The sequence below is a fragment of the Equus asinus genome, chromosome 17, assembly GCF_041296235.1.
Source record: "Equus asinus isolate D_3611 breed Donkey chromosome 17, EquAss-T2T_v2, whole genome shotgun sequence".
NCBI classification, from domain to species: Eukaryota; Metazoa; Chordata; class Mammalia; order Perissodactyla; family Equidae; genus Equus; species Equus asinus.
The window spans coordinates 18,701,468-18,724,332 of NC_091806.1; positions in this window are offsets into that span (position 1 = coordinate 18,701,468).

Genomic DNA, 22,865 nt, shown 5'->3' on the forward strand with positions numbered 1-22,865 from the left:
CATACTCAATGGGCAAAAACTGAACGCCATCCCCCTGAAAACAGGAACGAGACAAGGATGCCCTCTATCACCACTCTTATTTAACATAGTACTGGAGGTCCTGGCCAGAGCAATCAGGCAAGAAAAAGGAATAAAAGGAATCCAAATAGGGAGGGAAGAAGTGAAACTCTCGCTGTTTGCAGACGACATGATCTTATATATAGAAAACCCCAAAGAATCCATTGGGAAACTGTTAGAAGTAATCAACAACTACAGCAAAGTTGCAGGGTATGAAATCAATTTGCATAAATGAGTAACATTTCTATACTCCAGTAATGAACCCACAGAAAAAGAACTCAAGAATACAAGACCATTCACAAATGCAACAAAAAGAATAAAATACCTTGGGGTAAATTTAACTAAGGAAGTGAAGGACCTATATAATGAAAATTACAAGGCCTTTCTGAGAGAATTGGATGACGACATAAGGAGATGGAAAGACATTCCATGTATGTGGATTGGAAGAATAAACATAGTTAAAATGTCCATTCCACCTAAAGCAATCTACAGATTCAACGCCATCCCAATCAGAATCCCAATGACATTCTTTACAGAATTAGAACAAAGAATCCTAAAATTCATATGAGGCAACAGAAGACCCCAAATTTCTAAAGCAGTCCTGAGTAAAAAGAACAAAACGGGAGGCATCACAATCCCTGACTTCAAAACATACTACAAAGCTACAGTAATCAAAACAGCATGGTACTGGTACAAAAACAGGTGCACAGATCAATGGAACAGAATTAAAAGCCCAGAAATAAAACCACACATCTATGGACAGCTTATCTTTGACAAAGGAGCTGAGGGCATACAATGGAGAAAAGAAAGTCTTTTTAACAAATGGTGCTGGGAAAACTGGAAAGCCACATGTAAAAGAATGAAAATTGACCATTCTTTTTCACCATTCACCAAAATAAACTCAAAATGGATCAAAGACCTAAAGGTGAGACCTGAAACCATAAGGCTTCTGGAAGAAAACGTAGGCAGTACACTCTTTGACGTCAGTATTAAAAGGATCTTTTCGGACACCATGCCTTCTCAGAGAAGGGAAACAATAGAAAGAATAAATAAATGGGACTTCATCAGATTAAAGAGCTTCTTCAAGGCAAATGAAAACAGGATTGAAACAAAAAAACAACCCACTAACTGGGAAAAATATTTGCAAGTCATATATCTGACAGAGGCTTAATATCCTTAATATATAAAGAACTCTCGCAACTCAACCACAAAACATCAAACAACCCAATCAAAAAATGGGCTGGAGACATGAACAGACATTTCTCCAAAGAAGATATACTGATGGCCAATAGGCACATGAAAAGATGCTCATCATCGCTGATCATCAGGGAAATGCAAATCAAAACTACACTAAGATATCACCTTACACCCGTTAGAATGACAAAAATATCTAAAACTAATAGCAACAAATGTTGGAGAGGTTGCGGAGAAAAAGGAACCCTCATACACTGCTGGTGGGAAGGCAAACTGGTGCAGCCACTATGGAAAACAGTATGGAGATTCCTCAAAAAACTAAAAATAGAACTACCATACGATCCAGCCATCCCACTACTGGGTATTTATCCAAAGAGCCTGAAGTCAGAAATCCCAAAAGTCCTGTGCACCCCAATGTTTATTGCAGCACTGTTTACAATAGCTAAGACGTGGAAGCAACCTAAGTGCCCATCAACAGACGAATGGATAAAGAAGATGTGGCACATATATACAATGGAATACTACTCAGCTGCAAAACAGAACAAAATCATTCCATTTGCAATAACATGGATGGACCTTGAGAGAATTATGTTAAGTGAAATAAGCCAGCAAGAGAAAGATAATCTGTGTATGACTCCACTCATATGAGGAATTTAAAACTATGGACCAAGAACAGTTTAGTGGATACCAGGGGAAAGGTGGGGTGGGGGGTGGGCACAAGGGTGAAGCGGTGCTCCTACAACATGACTGACAAACATTAATGTACAATTGAAATTTCACAAGATTGTAACCTATCAATAACTCAATTAAAAAAAATTGGAAAAAAAAAGTGCCATGGACGGTGCACAGATTGAGGGAATCAGGTGAGACTAGAAACAGGTTACTGGAGGAAGGTTTATGTACAAAAGGATTATCTACAAAAGTGTAGGTATAGGAGAACTTCAAGGCATGATGCATGGTGACGGAGAGAGAATAATGGTCCCAATGATGTCCACCTTCCAATCCCCAGAACCTATGAGCGTGCTACCTTCCCACGGCAAAGGGGACTTTGCAGGGGTGATTAAGGCAAGGATCTTGGGATGTGGAGAGTTCCCTGGGTGATCCATGTGGCACCAATGGCATCACGAGGGGCCTAATAAGTGAAAGAAGCTGGTGGTAGGGTCATAGAGGGAGATGTGGTGACGGATAGAAACAGATATCACAGATGAGAGAAGGTGCTGGGTGGCTGGACATGAAGATGCAGGAAGGGGCCACAAGTCAAGGATTGTAGGTGGCATCCAGATGCTGGGAAGTCAAAAGGAGACTCCAGAAGGCACTAGCCATACAGACATCTTAAATTTAGCTCAGTGAGACTGATTTGGGACGTTTGTCCTCCAGAATTGCAAAATAATAAATTTGTGTTGTTTCAAGCCACCAGGTCTGTGGAAATTTCTTACAGCGGCAATAAAAACCAATAGGTAGTAACAAGGGGTCCTTACAGCCCAGTTGTCACCACCTACAGGCCTCAAGGAATCAAGAGAAGAGAGCCCGAGGAAGAGAACCATGCTGAGTCAGCCCTTGAGAGGAGCTGGGCCTCTAGCCACAGACGGAGCCAGCGCAAGGCCATCTTTTCAGGAAGTAGCCAGGAGGTTCAATGCTTGGGCTCACACTCCTGCCTCCCTCCAGTCTGTTCTTGGGCTTCCCCATTGGTGACTCCAAAGGGAGCTGGAAGGATATGAATCTGCTTGTGGCCAGCACCCTACAGGTCGGCAGCAGACAGCAGGTGGAGAAGGACAGAGAGTGGATATGAAAGGACATACTGATGACATCTTAGAACAGGAGGTCATGAGCTGTCGGAAGCGAGGGACCCAAGTGCTGGATCAGAGGAAGGCACAGGCCCTTTCAACATAGGCCTAGAGTTGATGGCTTACGACAATGTAGTTCATCTTTGCCATGCATCAGAACCCTGAGAGAGACTTGGACAAAATACAAATTTTGGGGTCCCACCCAAGAGCCACCGAATCAGAGCCTGGCAAGGAGGGGCCCCAAAGGAGAAGGTCACTACCTCCCTATCTTCCTCCTTGTGCAGTCTTTCTAGGAACCCTGTTTTGGGCATAGAACTTCATGACTGTCCAGGGTTACATTTGGATTTAGGTTGAAATCATGCTGTCTATTTTCTCATGAGCTTGTATTTTTTTTTTTTAAATTTTGCACTACTGGTTGGAAAAGCTTGAACTCATGCAAGGTATTAGTTTTGTGGCCATCAAATTTCTTGTCAGAACTGGAGCCATTTTATGAGTGAAAAGGGGAGCTATCCATAACATGCCAGGCAGCCACCAAGCACCGCCTGAGCTGTCCAGGCTGCACTGGGATGTGTGCTCACCCTTGCCATCCATGACCCAGAGGCAGGAGACAGGGGGCTCAGGGCAGGGGTCAGCAGCACCTTCATCACACGCACGTCCAAGCCTGGCTTTGTTCTGGCCCTGCCTGGGTCATGGGTTAAAGAGTCTGCTGTGTCTGCCGAGAGGAGGTCGATGGGAGGATGCATGGTGACCTGGGCCCCATAGGCAGGACAGTCAGCAGAGCGACAGTGACCCAGGCAGGAGACAGAGTGGTGGTCTGTACAGGAGGGTGTTGGCAGAGATGGAGAGAACAGAGGGAGTTTGAAGGAATAATCTGTGGACTGCCCGATGCATTGCATGGAGAGGGTGAGGACGAGGAACAGGTCAGGAGGGGTTCCCAGGTGCCTGGGCTGTGCGAACCGGGAAGGTGGAGCTACCGACTGACGAGGGCATTCTGGAGGTAAAGCAGGTCCTCCATGGCTGGCTTCCCCAAGAGTGACCCCAAGTGTTTGGTTCCTCATGCTCCTCTGAAACAGGACATGAACTTGGGACAGGACCCATCCATGGGAGATAGGAGTGTTTCAGAGGGTAATTGGGGGCAGGTCACTTGCATAAGTTCTACCTCTGCTCTCCCAGGCTGTTTGGAGCTTCGCGTCTGTGCCTGGGCTGAAATGTGGCCAGAAATGGTGCTTCCCCCTTTATCTTTCCCACACTTTTCCCCACAATCATCTCAAGATCCTTGCTATTCTATGTCCAGTCCAAGCATGGATATCACTGGGGAGCAGGGCAGTCTCAGACCCACTCAGGACCTGATGAACTGGGATCTGCCCTGTAACCAGATCTCCAAGTGATTCCTGTGCCCCGGAAAGTGTGTAAAGCACTGTGGCTAACTCCTTTTCCCTCAGCATTCAGCTCAGGGCCACCTCCTCCAGAGACCCCTCCCTGACCTCCCACCCACCGCCCAGCCTGCTGCAGGGACAGTTAGAGAGCCGGGCACAGCGCCTGCAGTGGGTGCACACGCCACCTCCACGAGCACTTCTGGTCAGTGTGTCTTCCTCTTCCACTGGCTCTGCGCTCTGCTGGGGTCCACTGAGTGTTCCTCTTGGCATCTCCACGAGCAGCATCGTATCGGCTCCACTCAGGGAGCGGATGCATCACCCTTGGGAATCCTCACCGTGCCCTCGAGCCCCTTCCGGAGCTGCCCTTGGAGCCCCTGTTGTGGGAGCGCCTGAGGGGTGAGACCCTCTGATCCCCAGGGCCTTCAGGGATGGTCGAAACCCCATGGATGTCCAAATGGGCATGGCTACTCCCTACTCTATTCCTTCGAAAAATAGGCTTCTCACTGGGTGTACTTCATCTGTGCCCAGCTGCCTTCTTTTCGGATTCCCCTGCAGAGATTGTACAAAGGTGTCCTTAAAGTAGCGCAGGCAATACACAGGTTATCAGAAGCGTTCTCAGTCTTCCTTCGTTCCTCTTCTCAGACCCCACAACAGTCACACACACTCCTCATCTGAATGACAAACACCCCAGTGCCAGCCCCAGGGCTCCCTGCAGACTGCTGTGAGACCCCTCACCAAAACGCTGCGCCTCTCCCCTGACCCACATTCCACTGTCTCCACAGCCACAGACATCTGTGTAGAAAGCACATCACACTATGTCCCCAGCCACCCTGTCTCCCCTCCAGGTCTACACCCTTCCCTGGTGTCACTCCCCTGAACTACAGAGACATCTCTGCTGTGGGCCCTGCTCCCTGCCCACCTCCCCTCCCCCTCATCTTAGTCCCATTTCCGCTGCCCCAGAAGCCACCTCTCAGGCCTCTGTACTTCCTGTTCTGTCTGCCTGGAACATTCTGCCCATGACCTCCCAGACTAACTCCTCTTACCTTTCATCTCAGCATAAATGTCACCCACTGAGTGTTAGCCTGTCACCGCCCTTACCATCCCCCTATAGGAATCGTCTGTAGAGCACGTATTTCCCTCCTTCATCTCTTTTTCTTTATTATGTGATCTTGTCCCTTGCTAGAATGTAAGCTGCGGGTCCCCAGGCCTCATTAGACCGTTTTGTCCATCACTGCATCTTAAACACCTGGAACAGCGCAGAAGACATCACAGAAGCTCCACATGTAACAAAACAATGGATGGGAAGGAAGGCAATGAAACCCTCGCACTTCAGATTCAGCAGAGTCCAGTGTGCTGGTCACTCTCCAGATTCCTTTGGGGCCCCTCTCTGGCCGGCTCTGTGCCCAGGCTGACTCCTCTGCCTGCGCTGCCCGGGCCTCTGGGGGGCTCCCAGGCTCCAGCAGGAGGTGGGACGACAGGAGGGCAGAGGGTGGGGGCAGTCTTCCCTGTTCCCTGACAGCCCCTCATGGGCCCAGAGGACACCACTTCCCCTCCTCCCTCCAGCCCAGGGCTGGGAACAGCTTCCCTCTCGCTGGCCCCTGGGAGCCCCGCATCCCTGGCCCTTCCCTCCTCCCTGTCTCAGCTCCGGAAACGGCTGCATCTCAGTCTCTTCATCTGCACCATTGGGGTGAAGTGTTTGTAGTGGGAATTTTGTCGGCTACATCAGGCACCTCTCCTTTTCTGTGTGCAGGACTTAGGATTCTTGTGTGTACATCGCGGTAGATTGCATGATCTTTTTCTTTTATTTATTTTAAATAATTTTTCAAAATTGAATCTCTTAATTTTACATTTTCCTTAGGTACTGAAATAGCAAAGTATTCTACATCTGTACTGTAGTTTGTGCATGTCTGTGTGTGTGGGTGTGGGTGCATATGTGATTGCCACCAAGGGAAAACTGCATAAAATGGACTACAAAACATTGAAAAATGTTTTGGCAAGAAACACTATCTTAAACAATACAACAAAGATTTAAAAAATTACAGAACAAAAAACAGAGTGCAAATTATCTAAAATTACCCTCTAAATTAATCTATAAATTTAGGAATAAATCAAAACATTATGAAATGTGAACGGGAGTATGTTGAAGTCTTTTTTTTTTTCCTGCTTTTCCATTGGTTTTTACTAACAATCTAATCCATTCAGGCAAATATTGTCACTTCGCAGATTCCTAATAAGGGCTCAGAGCACACAGAAACAGTCTTTATTGTTTTCTACATCTCTATGTCCTACTCTAAGGATGGCTTAATGAATAGTGACCTTTCATTTAAATCTAAACTCAATCCTTATACTGTCTTATTCTAGAGGGTCCAAGGACAGAGAATGCAATTGATAAGAAATGTATTAAATGAAACTTTATTTGAAAAAATATCTTACACAGTAGAATGCTTTATCTACTTGAATAAGAATAATTAAGTAAGTAATAGGAGCTAAACTAAAAACAGAAAAAATCAAAATTCCTTTGAAAAGAGAACACCCGTGCAGATGTCCTGCTGTGGCTGGGGTGCTGAAGGCCCAGCTGCTGTGGATGCTGAGTCAAATCTGCAGGTGACCCCAGGCCCCTGAGGCCTCATGGCAGGGCCACCCTCCTTCCTGGGGGGGTCCTACCGGCCCAGGGGATCCCCCACACTTCTGGGCCTCTGGGGACCGTGGGAGGAGCAGCTGGAGGAAAACTGCCTCTTGGCAAAGGCTGGAACGAGGCCTCCAACATGGCCAGCCTTTGCCTGTTGTGCTCGTTTTCTCTTCTTAGCTCCTCGAGCTTTCTCTCCGCCAACACGGCTGCCCTCCAGCTTTCTTTGGCTCTTTGCATCTGGAAGAGGTTCTCCTCGTGATAGTAGGAAGTGCACATCTTCACTTCTTGGGCCAGGTCTTCAGCCATCTTCTTGTAGAGGTTGCGAAGCTGGTACGTGGAGTTCATCTCCCAGCACACGTTGAGGAGCTTCTTGTTCAACTCGGAGCAGACCCTTTCCTCCTCAAAGAATTTTCTGTAAAGTGGCCCAACTTCTTCATCATGTAGCTCATGCAGATTTTGAAATTTGAGCTTCAGCTGCTGAATCTCACCTTCAAGCTTGGTGTTTTCGTGCTGCAAAGTTGCTTCCTCGGTTTGGAGGGAGAGGATTTCTCCTGGAAGCTCTTCCTCAATTTGCTTTTGTTGCTGCAACCATCTGGCTCTTTCCTGATGTTCCTCTTCATCAGTTGCTTTGGAGACTTTAACAGGCAGGCTCTTCAAAGCCTTTTCCAGAAGGTCGACAGTGTCCTGAAGTGCTGATGTGCTCAGGATTGTATTCATCGCTGCCAAGCACAAGGTTCGTAACGGGAGAGGACTGGCCTCCACCCGAGGGCACTGAAGGGCTTCCACGGCTCGGTTCTCAGGTCCGGTATTCTCCCCACATTTTCCACTGACTTCACCGCAGGCAGAACACCTTTCGCCTGGAGACTTCCCTCTTCTGAAAATATGTCCTGTCTTGACTATCAAAGCCACCACCACAGTACATACCAGGACCTCCCAGGGGAACGCAGGGAGACCTGGCCTCTGGCTCAAGCTTTCCGAAATCACCAGCAGAGCACACCACAGGTGCCCCAGGATCAGCTGGAAAGCGGACGCGATGGCAGGCAGCAGGCCCTCCATGGCTGGGGAGAGCTCCGCAGCTGTGCCTCTGAGTGCCAGTGCCCTGTGGGCCACAACTGACCGCTCGGAACCCTGAGGAGTGTTCCATCTCCAAAGTAAACAGGTGGCTGGAACCAGGGTGTGTCAGTTGGTTGGGGGAGGGGAGGCCAGCCAGGGTCTAGGAAACAGACTCCTAAGTGGGCTCTGAAAGTGGAAGGGGTCTTACTTCTCCAGGCACTGGGGGAGGTGGACAGGGCTGATGGCAGCCTGGCTCTGCCAGTCGAGGCCCACCTGGCCCTACCACACCCCTCAGGGGGCAAAGCAGGGCCAGGCCATGTCCCTTTCTTGCACGAGAGCAAGTCAGGGCAGAGTGGTGGGGGCCATCCCTGAACCAGAACCGGTCTCCCGTGTTAAAGTTCCTTTCTGCACAGGCGCACCTTGAACTGCCCGCAAACCTCCCAGGATCTTCCTAGTCTGAGGCTCCCTTTCTACTCGTGCTTGGTCACTGGGGCCCACGACTGAAGGGTGTCCCCAAGGGTATGAACTAAGAGACTAGGATTCCACTCCAAACAACTCAAGAGTCATTAATGGGAAGTGGCAGTCTTAACATTTGATGGATTGGTTCAGTCCAAGTGTTCCTGGGTATGAGTGACTCTCTTGGGGTGACACAGTGATTAGGGCTCCTTTTCTCGTGTGACCTTGCCATTTTCACCACAAGCCTCCCAAGGTGGCCCTAAGGAGGGTCCCGTCTGCCACATGGTCTTCAGAAGTGGGCCTCTGGGGAGGGCCCGGGTCCTCTTCTGGCTCTCTTGCCATCTTTTATTTCATCACACCGCCTCACCGGGCCAGGCTCAGACCCTCTAGTCCATCCCTGGGATTCTGCCGTGAGGGGCTGCTCCGTACTCTCATTAGTCAAAGGGAAGTGAGAGAATTGTCATCTGAGTCCTATTTAAAGGTGTTGAGGGTATCAGGGCTCAAGAGCTCCATGGGACACAGAGTGGGCTTGGGGACAGTGGCCCTTCCCAGGGGATGTCAGACTCCTTTCAGGGCAACAGGAGCCAACTCTGCTACTGCAAGTGGTTGGTCTTTATAAAGGATCAAAAATGGGTCAAAGAAATGATAATATTCTCCCAAAGGCCGTGCCAGTCCCAAAGAGAGTGAAATGGACTTAAAACAGTTCTTATAAAGAGGTCCAGGATATGTTATGACGTCAAACAGGAAGATGCAAAATAACATGTGGACATAGGATTGCAGAAAAAATTCTGGAGGCATAGCCCATCCACAATCCCCTATACTGGGAACATGGAAAAAGGCATGTTTATGTTTTTAGGGGGTGACAAGGTGGCACTTTGGAGGAATATGAGAAAGCTGCATTCCTTTCCTATCCCTGCTGTAGCAAATTACACTCACGCATAGCTTAATGGCAGGGGTACGTACGTCATTAGGGGATTTCATTTTTGTGCAAAAATCACAGAGTGCACTTACACAAACCTGGATGGTATCGCCCACTACACGTAAGCTCTATGGTACAGCCTATCGCTCCTGGGCTCAAACTTGCACAGCACGTTACTGGACTGAATACTGGAAGGAATCGTAACATAATCATTAAGTATTTGCACATCTAAACATATAAAAGATAAAAAATGGTGCACCTGTGTAGGGCACTGACCATGGATGGAGCTCACAGGACCGGAAGTTGCTCTGGGTGAGTCAGTGAGTGAGTGGCTAGTGGCTGTGAAGGCTAGGACATTACTGGACACCACTGTAGACCTTATGAACTCTGTACACTTAGGCTACACTAAATTTATAAAAAAATTTTCTTTCTTCAATAATAAATTAACCTTAGCGTACCATAACTTTTTTACTTTATAAACTTAAATTTCTTTAACTTTTTGCCTCTTTTGTAATAACCCTTAAAACACAAATACACTGGAGGGATGTAAAAAATATTTTCTTTCTTTAGATCCTTACTTTTAAAGATTTTATTTTTTTCCTTTTTCTCCCCAAAGCCCCCCATTACATAGTTGTATATTCTTGGTTGTGGGTCCACCCAGTTTTGGCATGTGAGACGCTGCCTCAGCATGGTTTGATGAGCAGTGCCATGGATTCGAACCAACGAAACACTGGGCCGCCTGCAGCGGAGCGCGCAAACTTAACCACTCGGTCACGGGGCCAGCCCCTTTAGATCCTTATTTTATAAGGTTTCTTTTACTTAAAAAAATTTTTATTACAAGGTTTAAAAAACTTTTTTTATTAAAACTTAAGAAACAGGGGCCGGGGCTGATGACGCAGCAGTTAAGTTCTCACATTCCACTTCAGGGGCCTGGGGTTCCCCAGTTCGGATCCCGGGTGCAGACATACACACTGCTTGTCAGGCTGTGCTGTGGCAGGCGTCCCACAAATACAGTAAAGGAAGACGTACAAAGATGTTAGCTCAGGGCTAATCTTCCTCAAAAAAAGAAAAATTAAGACACAAACACACTCATTAGCCTAGGCCCACACAGGGTCAGGATCATCAATATCACTGTCGTCCATCTCCACATCTTGTCCCACTGGAAGGTCTTCAGGGGCAATAACACGCATGGAGCTGTCATCTCCTGTGATAATAAGGCCTTCTTCTGGAACACCTCCTGAATGATCTGTCTGAGGCTCTTCTTGAGAAGGTGTCACCCTTTTCGGAAATATGTCCACGATGCTTTGCTTGATTTGTTTTTTTTTTTTTTCACATCGTAGAATTGCGTGTAAGCAGATACTCCACCATAAACATTCCTCTCTATTAATAAAAACCTTTGAGTGTTGGGGCCCATGTTATCAAATGTTTAAGGAGCCTATTGAGGTCTGCAAAAGTGTCTGCGAAACCCTACCCTGCAAATTTTCTTGGAGGTTCTTCTTTTTCTTCTCTGGTAGTGTAGAGAAAAGGTTCTCTTGCTTCTTCTTCAGCCATGCATTCCTGTTTCAGGTCCAAGAACTCCTCATTCATCAATCCCTCAGGAACCACCTCTAGGAGCTCCTCAATGTCATCCTCCTCCACACCCAGGTTAAAGTTGTTTGCCGTCTCCACCTCAGCCTCATTGATTTTTGCAACCTCCTAATACTTGGCAATCCCTTGAAATTACGACTGAATGTCTTCAGCATCTTCTTTCAGATGCCAATCATACACTCCTTGGTGACATTACTCCAAGCCCAAACAAGGTTCCTGATGCAGCCATAGAATTACATAGCGGTAATTCTCCCAGAATTGCATCAGTGTCTTCACAGCATCTTCCTTAGTTGCAGTAATAGCCTGGGCAAAGGTCTTTGTCAGATTGTAGGCCTTATAACTCCCCGATCCATTGTTTGAGTCAAAGAGGTGGTGTTTGGAGGGAGAAACACTGCTTTAATATCAGGATAAAGATCACCAAGAAAAGGAGGATGTCCAGGAACATTATCAGCAATAAGCAAAATCTTGAAAGGGATGTTATTCTCCAAATGGTACTTCTCCATTTTACTCTCATAGTAATTGAAGAGGGCCTCTTAGAAGAGCAGCTGGGTCATCCATGACTTCTCATTGCTCCTGTAGTACACTGGCCATGTGTCCTTATTGATATGCTAGAAGGCCCTGGGGTTCTCACTGTGCCAGATCACAAAGGGTTTCAATTTGTAGCCTGCAATAAGCAAGACTGTTATCCTGTCCTTAAAAGCTTTGAAACCTGGCAAACTTGCCCTCCTTATGGATGAAAGTCCTTTCAGGCATTTGTTTCCAGAATAGGGCGTTTTCATCCATATTGAATATCTGCTCTGACAAGTAATTTTCCTCCTCAATCAGCTCATCTAGAGTTTCCAAAAATTCCTCAGCTGCCTTCACATCAGCGCTCACAGACTCACCGCTCACTTTCACATTATGTGATGAATAAGGATTCTTGAATTGTTTAAGCCTCTCAGAGCTGGCAGTAAATTCAACATTGTAGTCAGGTCCAGTCTTTTCTTTCTACATCAAAAACAAACTTTTTGCTTTGGCTATGATGGTCATGGTGCTGACAGAGACTTGCTTCTCTGTCTGGTCTTTAATCCAGGGCATCAGAAGTTTCTCTGTGTCTGATGTGGGCCCTTCTCAAAGTTGTTTTAGTCTCTTTGCCTTCATGATGCAGACGCTTTAACAGCTTCTCTCACTTTGTTCTTGTTCTTCACATAGCTATGGAGGAAAGGGACATGCCTGACTGGTGAGCAACAACCTTGACTGAGTTTCAGTCTTTGTAGTACTTAGTCACTGAATTTTGTTTCCAGGCTAGTCACTCAATGTGGCTTCTTACTCGCAACATTAGCAGTGGATTTTGTATGCTTAGGGGCCATGATGAACAAAACAACACTAGATTAAAGTATAGTATAGCAAATATGTAAACCAGTAACATAGTCATTTATTATCATTATGAAATATTGTGAATTGTACATAACTCTATGTGCTATACTCTTAGACGATTGGCAGTGCAGTAGGTTTGGTTACAGCAGCATCACAACAAACATGTGAGTAATGCAATACACAATGATGTCACAATGATGTCACAATGGCTGCAACATCACTAAGTGATAGGAGTTTTTGAACTCCATTATCATCTTATGGGACCACCTTCTTTATTTACTTTTTTTATTGCAGTAACATTGGTTAATAAGATTATATAAATTTCAGGGGTATATCATTATATTTCGATTTTTGTGTAGTTTACATCATGTTCACCACCCAAAGATCGATTACAATCCATCACCACACACATGTGCCTAGTCACCCCTTTTGCCCTCCTGCCTCCTCCCATTCCCTCTAGTAACCACCAATCCGATCTGTTTCTGTGCTTTTGTTTGTCGTTGTTTTTATCCTCTACTTATGAATGAGATCATACGGTATTTGACCGTCTCCCTCTGACTTATTTCACTTAGCATAATACCCTCAAGGTCCATCCATGCTGTCACAAATGGCTGGATTTCCTCATTTCTTATGGCTGAGTAATATTCCATTGTGTATATATACCACATCTTCTTTATCCATTCGTCCCTTGATGGGCACCTAGGTTGCTTCCAAGTCTTGGCTATTGTAAATAATGCTGTAATGAACATAGGGGTGCACGCATCTTTATAAATTCGTGTTTTCATCTTCTTTGGATAAATACCCAGCAGTGGACTAGCTGGATCGTAGGTAGTTTTATTCTTAATTTTTTGAGGAGTCTCCATACTGTTTTCCATAGTGGCTGCACCGATTTGCACTCCCACCAGCAGTGTATGAGAATTCCCTTCTCCAAATCATCTCCAACACTTGTTTCCTGTCCTGTTAATTATAGACGTCCTGACATTGTAGTTTTGATTTGCATTTCCCTGGTAGTTAATTATGTGTAACATCTTTTCATATGCCTGTTGGCCATCTATATATCTTCTTTGGAGAAATGTCTGTTGAGATCTTTTGCTCATTTTTTAATTGGGTTGGTAGGTTTTTTTGTTCTTGAAATGTGTGAATTCTTTGTATATTTTAGATATTAACCCCTTATCAGATATATGATTTGCAAACATCTTCTCCCAATTGTTAGGTTGTCTTTTCATTTTGTTGATAGAACAAAAAGAAGGATAGACAATTTGGCTCAGAAAATGGGTAGGAACCTGGGGAAGGCAGAGGTTAGAACTCCAGCTAAAGAGATGATCTTTAAGTAAGCAGTGCAGTGTGTTGCTACATCCTTGCCTTGACACTGGGCACCACTCATGAAGCCCTCACCACCACCACCCTTCTACCCCCTCACCACTCCTTCCATCAGAAAGAATTCTAAATCATTTCTTTCTTTGCCTCATTAGTTAAAGATTCAGTGGGCCTGGGGAAGCATCTGATTGGCAGAGTTCATTCTATGGCTCTGAGAAAGCAAGTATCTGGAATTTTTGGTTTTGGGGGCAGTAGATGTGGCCCTACCTTTCACCAAGACACAAGTGCCAACTGCCCAAACATAGGGTTCAGATAGTGGGCTGCACCCACCCAAGAATACAACCCCTAATACATACAGTACAAAGTGTTTTTTTCTAGAAATTGGCTTTGTTTGACAACATTATTGAAAGAAAATATGCAGCAGATATGAGTTTCAAGAAAGACTTGAAATAAGGGCAGAGAAATCTAGAACATGCAAGTAAGATTATTTAATGGCCAAGTGTACGGCCGTACTTGGCAATAGTTACACAAAGAAGGAGATAACACAAAATGGTTCTGGAGACGTCTCATCTTCCCAGAAGTTGCCATTTATATGCACAGCTGTGGATAATTCCATTTAAGTGGAATGAAGATTCTGCAATGTTCAAGAAGTGTGATTGCCATTCTCAAGGGTGTTTTTCCCCACCAATGTCTCCTACTCACTAGTCTCACTGTTATAGAGACTCTGCCTATGGGACTTCCTACTCATCACATGCAGATAATTGGTTCAAAACAAACACAATAGGTTCGTGATCTTTTACTTCAACTTTCTACGATGCAAAGGGAAAGATAAGGTCGTTTTTAGTGCCTTCATTCAGTAGGCTGGGACCTGAGGCCTGTGCTGTCAATTACTTCTACTTCATTCGTTCTCCAAATGCCACCTTCTCTGTGAAATCTTGCTTCATTTTCTCAGACTGAGTCCATTTCTCCCTCTGACTTCCAGTAATTTGCAAATAAATTTGCTTATTAACAGCTCCTATTCTGTTGTTGATATTCCTGATTCTCATACCAGATTGTGAACTGTCAGAGCAAAAATGTTTTCTTTAGGCAGGGTTAGAGACACCCTATTCCTGGTGTCCTCATTTTCTTGTACGCTAGGACGTTGTTTCTATAGCTGACTCCCCACCAGGCTGTATGCTTCCAGGGGGTAGCAGAGCATTTGTTTTATTTCCGACTTTGTCCATGGTACTGAAATTTGAAAGAGCCAATAGGGTGGGATCATTGGTTTGTTTTCAGTGGACTTGTCATAAACAAGATGTATGCTAAATTCCATTTATTTGGTAAAATTATCATACTTTTAAAGTTCCAATGAAACTCATGTGTGTGTGTGTGTGTGTGTGTTTCTGTTTTTTGGAAGTTAATCCTAACACGCCAGATGAAAAAGAGTTAGCATTACATCACTTACTCTTTGAAGATGGGAAAACATAAATTTGAGGATTGAATATAAGCCTTTGATATAAGAATGCATATCATCTTCATCTGTTACTGCTCTCCTGACAAAGATCTGCATAAGTGAGAGCTAACTGAATACCACCATGTGCCTTTTTGACTTCATTTTGAATACTCTTGGCAAATGAGGCATGTTGCAAAATCCATTACCCTTTTAAATCAGCATATGCCAGAGCTAAGACACTGAACCAGGAGTCAGAAGACCTGACTTAATTTTTTTATTTGATAAATATTTGCTGAGGTATTATGCTAGCTACAAGTTTTAAAACAATCATATATTTGCTGTGTACTGTTGGCAAGTCATTCAACTACTCTGAGACTAGGTTGCCACATTTGTAGAACGGATATAGAGTATGTCCTGCCTTGTCTCATAGCATAGTTAGTGAGATTCAAATGAGACACTCTGTATATTAAAGTGATTTATATATGGCAAAGCATTTAAATAAATATAAAGTTATGGTATTTATTATGTTAGTTATAACACATATATAATATAGCTATAAATTATATTAGCACAATAAAGTTATATTTATTAACTAGCACTAAGGTTATCTCTCAAAGCCAATTCCTTACTCCCATAATTTCATAATTACAAAAATATTATAATAAATTATAACAATATCATACATTTGAATTGCCTTTAACCATTTTCAGAGTACTTTCAAATAATTCATCTTTCAACAACAAAGAAGGTGGTTTCACACATTTTCATCCACACAGTTTTAGGGTTCTACTTTTCTACATGATAATTTCTAAACCTAGAGCTAAACTGGCTTTTAAATGGCACTTGGAGAAGGAAGAAATTTTGATTCAGTTTATTTCTACCTCACTTTCTCGAAGGATCACAATAGTGATGCATGACACCTGAGAAACATAAAGAGCTGTCAGATCAGTTTTATTTCTGGTTCTTGCAAAATGCCTGATGACAGTGGAAGTCTACAGCAGTGGGTCTCAACATTTTTGGTCCTAGGACTGCTTTATACTCTTAAAAATTATTGAGGACCCCCATGAGATTTTATGTCTGTAGGTTACATCTATTACTCTTTTTTGTATACAAAGTTAAAATGGAGAAATTTCAAAAATGTTTATTATTTCATTTAAAAATAAGAAACCCATTATGTTTTAACATAAATATTACTTTTATGAAAAATAACCATACTTCCCAAAACAGAAAAGATTAGGGAGAAGAATGACATTGTTTTACATTTTTGCAAATCTCTAATATTTGGTTTGACAGAAGACGATGGAATTCTCTAATCTTCTGTATTCTATCTGTTATCATACATTGTTTGGGTCGAAGTATACAAGGAAAATTTAGTCTTACATAGACATATAGACAGAAAAGGGAGCATCTTGCCAACCCCTGAGAGAGTTCTGGGGACCCCTAGAAATCCATCAATCACACTTAGAAAATGGGTTGTCTACAGTGCAGGGGGTTTAAATTCAGAAGCTTTGAAGTCAGACAGACTTCCTTTCTGGGTTCAAACGGGTTTAATATGTTTGGGTTGTGTGTCCTTGGGTAATTACTTAAACAATAAGCCATAGCTTCTTCCTCTGTGAAAAGAGTCTAATAACTCCAGCTTCATGGGGTTGTGGTAAAGATCAAATTTCTTGAAGTGTAGAGTGCTTGGCACACGTCCTGGGACATAGTAAGTGTACACGAAATAGTGGCTGGCTCTGATGTATCACAGACTGTTTCCCGTACGCCTCTCAAAATAGAAGGCCTACAAGAGCCATCCCAACTCACCTGACATAAGGCCAGTCTTAGAGGGAAGGTCCTGAAATTGAAACCAGTAGGATCTAATTTTAAAATAGGCTATCCTATTTTCACTTATACAGGATTTATTCCCAGTCAGTACTCCCATACAGTTATGGGTGTTTATAACACGATAGCCCAAACTTAAAGCTGTGGTAGATTTGAACAGAATCGTTTAATAATCTTCACATAAAAAAATTCCCTGTATTGTTCTCAATGAGAAACAGACCAAACTAATATGCTGAGACAATAGTCGATTACTGTATATTTAATTTTATAAGGTGATAGTAGATATACTGAATATACTAAAAACAGTTTCTGAAAGCCTAGAAAGTAGGAAAGGAGGTTTTTAAAATTTGCTTTTATTTTTGTTTATAAATTAATTTTAATTACACTTACTAAGCAACCATTCAGTATAAAGATTTGGATTCTATGCAGAATCCAAAATGAATAGCATTTCTGCCTAATATGTGCATTTTTGGTTTGTTTCTACTTGCTAATAGCTTCATTTATCAAAAAATCAATTTCAGGCTTGCCATATCTCTAGTATGTATTTTTTAAATGTAAAGACATGTACTTCTGAACTTTGCATCTTTTCTACTATCCAAGAGAGAACACCAATAATCACCAAGGGTCTGAAGCTAGCCATAAAGCCTAGGAATAACTAAACAAGTTCTTTTGTACATGATTTGATATATGAAACTATCACAGAAATGTCAGTGGGACAGCCCCTTCTTAGACTGGCAGATTTTGTAAACTGACCTCACTTAACTCAGCTTCTTGCCTTGTTTTCCTGGACTCAGAATATTCAGTCCAACCTAATTCTTCTTCATGGTCATTTAATGGTTTTAATTTCTCAATTTATAGGTCAAAAGGAAGCCCTAATAATAATAATAGCATGAACTTGCTCACATTTATTACATACTTACTTTGTGCCTTACAGAGTTCTAAATATCTTACATGTACTTAATCATTTAATCTTCAAAATAACCCTATATTATTATTCTCGTTTTATAGATGAGAGAACTGACCCAGAGAGCATAAGTCAATAATGCTCATGTCAGAAAAATAGAATGCTCTGTAAATATTTAAATCAAAGGATACCGAAGAATTGGTTTTACAGGTAATGGAAGGCGTCAAAAGGGGCAGTGAGTTAAACTAGGGTTTAGCAATAGCAAGAAATTTTTGTGACTCTTAATTTGGAGGGGTGATGGAAGGAGGCAAGATTTCCAGAGCTCAGGGAACTACCTCACTGAGAGGACCCTGAACCAGGATAGGCCAGTCTGGTGAGAGCTGGAACCACCAAAGAGATACATATGGATCCTCGATTCACAATGTGATTACATCCCAATAAACCCATCGTTAAGTTCAAAGTATCATAAGTCGAAAATGCATTTAATACACCTAACCTACTGAACATCATAGTTTAGCCTAGCCTAGCTTAAACATGCTCAGCACACTTACATTAGCCTACGGTTGGGCAAAGCCATCTAACACAAAGCCTATTTTATAATGAAGTGTTGAATATCTCGTGTAATTTATTGAATATTGTACTGAAAGTGAAAAATAGAACGGTTGTCTGGGTGCAGGATGGTTGCAAGTGGATTGGTTGTTCACTCTCGTGATCGCGGGGCTGCCTGGGAGCTGTGGCTCGCTGCCACTGCCCAGCATCATGAGAGAGTATCATACGGCAAATCGCTAGCTTGGGAAAAGATCAAAATTCAAAATTTGAAGTACGATTTCTACTGAATGCATATCACTTTCACATGATCATGAAGTCAAAAAATGGTAAATCAGGGATGTGCCCTGTGGCCGAGTGGTTAAGTTTGCGTGCTCTGCTGCAGCGGCCAGGGTTTCGCTGGTTCGAATCCGGGGCACGGATATGGCACCGCTCATCAGGCCATGCTGAGGCGACATCCCACATTAGAGGGACCTACAACTAAGAATATACACCCATGTACTGGGGGCCTTTGGGGAGAAAAAGGAAAAAGTAAAATGAAGTCTTCTTCTAAAAGATGGTAAATCAAACCATTGTAAGTCAGGGACCATCTGTATAGCCCAAGGAGATGCCACTCAAGGGGAGGAGGAGAAGGAGAAAGCAAATAGCCTGGCACCTCCCTTTGTCTAATCCCCCAATCCCCAACCTATGCCTCTCATTGGCCAAATCCATTCTGAAGCCAGCTGATCTGAGAGCATGTGACATGCAGGGATAGTCAGTTTCTGATGTGTGGGTTTCTCTGTCCATGTATGTCTTAGGGTAATTTCAGGGAAACATGTGCTTACCACTATAGAAGGGGAAGAAAGGTAAGAAATGAGGAAGGGTCTGGGGACTTTAAACCATTTTCAGTGTCAGAGTATGCCTTGGGGCACGTTCAAGGTGAGGGGAGCAAACGATCCAAGAAATCTCTTCTTTTGTGCTCTTGCTTGACAAAGTGTAGCTTTTTCTCTATGTAGCCCTTGCTTTCAAAGAAATCCTTATAAAGAAATAGTTCACATTAGACTAGATTCCTTTTTCGATTCACAGAACTCTTTCCCCCAAACTATTCCAATTGAAAGTGTCAATATTAGCAGAAAATGTGGAGATACTATCCTTTAACACGTTAATGCATCTCTTACGAACCTAAGAGGTTATGGGACGGGGCAGGAAAAAAGACAGTTGATGGCATTTAGGTATGAAGTGGAGGATTAAGTAAAGCAGACTGAACATCACTGTCGTGGGCTGAATTGTTTCCCCTCAAAATTCCTATGTTGAAATCTCAATGCCTAGAACCTCAGGATATAACCGTATTTGGAGAGAAGGTCTTTAAAAAGGTAAGTTAAAATGAAGCTGTTAGAGTGGGCACTAATGCAATCTGCCTGGTGTCCTCGTAAGAAGAAGAGACCCCAGGCCAGTGTGTACAGACAGTCAAACATCTATGAAGGGGCAGCAAGAGGGTGGCATCTGCAAGCCTAGGAGAGAGGACACGGGAGAAAACAACCCTGCTGGTACCTTGGTCTTTGACTTCCAGCCTCCAGACCCATGAGAAATTACATTTCTGTTGTCAACACCACCTAGCCTGCGCTAGTAAGCTAATCAACTGACCGAAGAAGCGACATCTGGAGACTCAGTGTGTGAGGCACCACTGATGACTGGAGATGCTAATAATGATATCCTTTATCATATAAAACAATATGGCTGCCAGGACCACAAAGCTGTTCCAGTTGGAATGAAAAGCTAGAGTTAGACATGCACTGTAAAAGCATAAATAAACTTGTTTTCTCTCCTTCATGGCTGCCCATTTAATTCAATATGCATTGTACTGTGCATGTATTAGGCAGATAGTTCTCTTACAGGTTCTAATCTATGAACACCTTGTCACTGAATGACATCTCTATCACAATGGTGACATCACAGCAACTTCCTCTTTGAATGATTGCTTATGGTTCCCTTATTGGTGGAAATAAAATTATCCCAGAATGTCAATATACATAAAGAAGGAAAATAATTCTGGTCCTCCTCAAAGTAGATTTAAAAACCACTCTTTTGTCATGGAAATTGTTCCAATCTACACCATGAATTGAATGTTTCTCTTTTATTTATGTCTCACAAATGTGCTTTAGCAACATGTTAGACTTTTGGTGTCCAGAAATGGATTTTTCAAAACTTTCTAAATAAAAAGAAATGAATAGCCAAGATAGAAGAATACCAGTTTCCTTGGTTCACATACAAGGCACACACTGAATATTCTTAGAAACATCACTTTGATCCAAAATAGAAAAATAGACTTGGTGTTAAGAACTATATTTTTAATTTTATATGAGATCTATCACTTTACCTGTTTACTTGAGTGTCAACAACCTAGAATAATGCAACAGTTTAGGAATTATTAAGTAATGTCCTGAGAATAAGTGATTCCAACAGCCATACATATTAAGACTGACTCATGAGCAGCAAAACTGACATTGCTGTCTGGCAATTAGGATATCTGGCAATGGGTCTTATGTACAATTTTATCTTAAATTCCCATCCTCAATTCATTCCAATTGTACACGTTCTAAAAAATATTGTCTACAAGGAAACTTGAAGTTTTCTCCTCGAAGTTTTACAAAAGAACAGTTAATATTAAAAAATAAAAATAAGTAGAAAATCATTAGAAGCAACCTGGGAAGGTATATCACTGCGGGCAAGTATGACTACACGATAAAGAGCTTTATTTGATGATTATGTAGTGAGCGTTGATAGGTAGTTTTTTTCATGGAACTAAAAAATTTAACTCAGAGGAACATTTATTGCCAAATTCTTGAAACTAAACTTTAGCATCTGGCAATATTTTTTTAAACCACACTACTAGATTTTTACGTTACATTTAACTTTCTTAAATTCAAATGTCATGAACTGGATAGATCTTTTTGTTAAACCTAAAATACAGAGAAACGTGAAGCGATATGTTGGAAAGAACTTTGGGCTATAAATGAGAAAAACTGGACTCTGGTATGCTCCCTTTGACAAGTCGCCCTCTTTGGGTCTCAGTGCTCTCATAAAAATTTGTGCATTCTATCACGAGTGTTGCATTATTCCTAAAATTCTGGGTTTCCAACCATTTCACAACTTTACAAATTCTTCTAGCAAAGGCATAAGGTATCGATAAAATAAAATTTGCAATTTGTTAAAATCAAATGAAAAAGGTCTTAAAAGGTGGTTGAAGATATCTAGGGTACACAGCAAAGACGTCCGTAAAGCGCACAGATTTGTTACAAAGCCTTGAGTTACAATGACCCATGAAGACTAAATAAAGCCAGACAATATTTCAATGATCATTTTCTTAGCTTGGTTTTCTTGTCATCAGATTAAAAAATATACCTGGATTAGCATATGTGATATTGTATTTGTAACAATGTGCACTGATTATTCCGCCCCTCCCACAGCCGCACCCTCACCTCCTATCCCCGGACTAGCTGTGAAACTCGAGATATTTTTGAGGCCGGAGATTGGTTTCTTAAGGTTAGGTTTTCTCTATAATTCCATATAGAGTCAAATATTCCATGCGGGGTGGTTAACTGATAATTGGCAACTGGGAATTAGAATTCTGTACCATCTAGGCAGTGAAACTTTGTAATGTTGCCTGTTGTATAGACCATATTTCACTTGTATCAAATCTCCGGGAAATAAATCTTATTTCCCCAGAGCCTACTAGTGACTGGCACATGTTTGAATGAATGAAGTAGACGGAGAATGTCAATATTCATTTATGTAATAATTAGTTAAGGAAAAAAGTACGTTTCAGCATAAGAACTTCGGACAGCCCTTTGCATAAATCGCACTTGACTTTTCCTGTCAGGCAAGTTGATGGCTTGTGAAATTCCTAGAAAAGCGAGGGGAGAGGACTCAGAGACGAGCCGGCGTTCCGGACCCAGCGCGGTCTGGGGACCTTACTGGGCCTGAAGGGAAACATTTTGTCGCGGAGGAGTTCGGAAAGCCAGCGATCCCACAAGTCCTGGGCACGGGGAAGAAGCCGCCCTCCAGCCTCGGGTTGGAGCTTCGCCGAGTCAAGCGCAGGCGTCGCGCAACCTGCCGCAGGGGGGGTCCGAGGCCGGACCCGCGGGGATCGCCCTCGCCCCACCGCTGGAGCGCCGGAGCCGCGAGCGGGGGGCGGGGCTCCGAGGCGGCCCCGCCCCGCCTCCCCGCCCCGCGGGTCACAATGTAGGGTTAGGGCGGCCGGCGGGCGGGCTCGGCGGGGCTCGGCGGGGCTCGGCGGGGCTCGGCGGGGCGGGGCGGGGCGCGGCTCGGCGCGGCTCGGCGGGGGCCGAGCCGGCGGTTGGGAGGGAGGAGGAGTCGCGGCGGCAGGAGGACAGCGCCGTTCCGGCCGGCCGCTCCCTGCGTCCCCTCTCCCTGCCCCGCAGTGGCCCGCGAGCC